Genomic DNA, 2958 nt, shown 5'->3' with positions numbered 1-2958 from the left:
TTAAGGCGACGGTGGTCTTGTCGGATTTCGCTTTTCAGTCGGGTTTTCTGACCTTTCTTTGTCCCTACTGTGGGGACAAATGATAAGCCCTTATTGAGGAGGTTTATTTGTTCAGTTGTGGGGTGGAAGTTGTTGCTTAGATTTACAATGTTTTTGTTGTTCTTGTCCCCATCTTGTTCTGCGGCTTTGGGGCTTACCAGTTTAAATGTTGTGACCAGTGGTCTAGCATTTTTTGAGCTGTTGCAGTGGTCCAGTGAATTCCATCTCTTTCTGTCTTGAAAAGGGCTTCTTCCAGTTTGGGGAGGTATGGCATGTTTTGCTGTATGTGATTGTTTATTGTGTCCAGGTTTTTCCTGAATCCTGGTTCCAGGTCTCTGGAGTAATTAATCAGTGGGATGTATATTTCTGCAGATGGGAAGGTTCCCTTAGCTTCCCGTAGCATCTGTTGTAGTTGTTTGATGGCTGTTTCCTTTGCTTTTTGTGCCTTGTTATTGATTCCAAAGGACAGAATGATTTTCTCCACTCCTGTGTTCCGGGGGGTGTGTTGTAGGAGGTTTGCTGCATTGTAAAATGATGCTCCTGGGTAGCTTTCTATCTGTAGATCTGGATTTTCATAGGGGGGTATTCTTGATAAATTGGAGTCCCCTATGCAGAGCCAGCGTTTGTGGGTTTCCAGCTTCCAGTCCGTTAGCTTTCTTGTGGTCTTGTCATGTCGGTGTGGTCTGTATCTTGGTTGGGCTGGTGGTGGTGTGGGGGGGTAATAGTCGGGGTCGGAGTCAGGGTTAGGATCAGGGTCGGGGTTAGGATCAGGGTTGATGTCAGGGTTAAGATTAGGGTTAGGGTTAGGATCAGGGTCGGGGTTAGGATCAGGGTTAATGTCAGTGTTAGTATTAGGGTTAGGGTTAGGATCAGGGTCGGGGTTAGGATCAGGGTTAATGTCAGTGTTAGTATTAGGGTTAGGGTTAGGATCAGGGTCGGGGTTAGGATCGGGGTTAATGTCAGGGTTAGGATTAGGGTTGGGGATAAGGTTAGGGTTAGGGTTGGTGTCGGGGTTGGTGTTAACGTCAGTATAAGCGTTAGGGTTAGGGCTGAGGTTAGGGTCAGAGCTAGAGTCCTGGGAGAGGTGTACCCTGGTGGTGCTGTTTGGGATACAGATTCCAGTTAGGGTGTTTCTCATGGTTCCCTCTTGTCTTCTCTGCTCTCTTCGGATCCTTTGTGGCATGGGGATCGGAGGAAAGTCATCTATTTCCGGAGTATATGCTCTGGCTCTCATGGGGCCAGATTGCTGGGTTGGATGTCTGCTTTCCCAGTGTCTCTTCACTGGTTCTGGATGGGATTCTGCCTGGGTTACGTATGTCTCTTCCGAGCCATTTACCTCTTCCCTGATTAGTGTGTCGAGTATTTGGAATCTGTTTGGAGACGTGGGGATAGTGGATTCCTTGTTGCTAAGTGTAGCAGTAACCATAGCTTGTGTATGGTCCAACGTGTCCTTCTGTATTTTCCTCCCATAATTTTTCTTTGCCCAGTTGGAGGCAACCGCGAAAGCTTGTTCCCAGCGGGGAAGCTCCAGGTCCTCCAGTCGTCTGGACAGATGTGTGAGAGTTTCCTCGTAGTGCTCTTCGAGGATCTGCAATGAGGTGTGGAGCCAGTTTTTGGCATTGCTTACTAGCTTCAAACATGTGAGTGCGGTTGGGTTGGCCGGTCTTATGAGGTGCTTGAGTTCCTCTGTCTTCCGTCGTAGGCTGGCGGGTGCCTGGTTCTCCCCTCCGGAAACCGCTGTGTTTTTTAGGTGGTGGACTGTCTGGATCATTTTGTAGATGATCCTGGTTCCTAGTTGGAAGGTATCCTGTCTGTTTGATGTGTTTGATGTGGTGTGGTTTGGTGTGTAGGCGGTGTGGGCGGCGCTGTGGAGAGTGACCGTACGGCAGCGTGCGTTGTCAACTCTGGGTTGACGCATACCATAACGATCCATACTTACCAGTAAAATGCCTAAAGCTTCGTTGGCACCGTTAGGTTTCCACTGTTAGGCAATTTACCTCTGTAGAGTCTGTGGCTCCGTGAAAAGGCAATCTTGCTTTTCTTTGTGTCGCGACGTTTCGACCTGCCTGGGTCTTCTTCAGGCGTTGTTATGGGGCACTGTGTCCCTGTTGGCCTGTTTTTATCTTGTTTTCAAAGGGGCGGTGAGTGTAGTTCCTCCTAGGGGGGTGGTTTGAATCCTATTCCTTTTGTTTCTGTGTGAGTAGGTGCAGTTTCAGTGGGTGAATGGGTTTCTGCTTTCCTGCTTAGGATTATGTATGGGCCGTTAACCTCTCAATAGGCCGTTAGGGTCTTTTGTTTTCCTTCCTGGTAGGACTGGTGTGTGGGCTGTGAAAGTTTCAATTGGTTTTAGGTCTTCTTTTGTTTGTTGCCTGAGTGCTGGAACAGTGACTGTGAAGAGTTCCAGTCCCTGTAGGATCTGGCTAGTTAGGGTAGGGGAACAAAGCTCTTTCTCCCAGATTTTCTCCAAAAAGGGACCATCTGGGACAAGGAGTGTTGCACTCTCCTTCCAACGACTGAAACCCTCCCAGTTTATTTTCTGATGTTCAGGCCTTGTGGAAAGGTAGTATGAAGTCTTTTGATCCACTCCGTTTCCTTTTTCTTTCTTTCCATCTCTGTCCAGTTGGGGTTGCTCTCCAGTCCTGTGGCCTCCAGCGCTTCCAGCCCGTGCTGTAGGAAGTGTGCCACCAGGTGAGTCCTCCTTTCCCGCTGGTTCCGGATGTTGTACCTGTGTTGTGCCAGTCGGGTTCGGATGGAGTTACCTGTTTCCCCCACATAGGTCACCCCGCACGTTTTGCACTGGATGCCATAGACAGCGTTATTGGTGTTTTCTGAGAGCGCCCTTTGCAACTGGAAGATTTCTTTGGTTTTGTTGTTTTGGATCGTTGTTTTCTGTTTGAAGTGTTTGGCTTTTGGTGTATT

This window comes from Lepisosteus oculatus, unplaced genomic scaffold (genome assembly GCF_040954835.1).
Source record: "Lepisosteus oculatus isolate fLepOcu1 unplaced genomic scaffold, fLepOcu1.hap2 HAP2_SCAFFOLD_42, whole genome shotgun sequence".
Classification (NCBI taxonomy): domain Eukaryota; kingdom Metazoa; phylum Chordata; class Actinopteri; order Semionotiformes; family Lepisosteidae; genus Lepisosteus; species Lepisosteus oculatus.
This window is presented reverse-complemented; position numbering follows the sequence as displayed.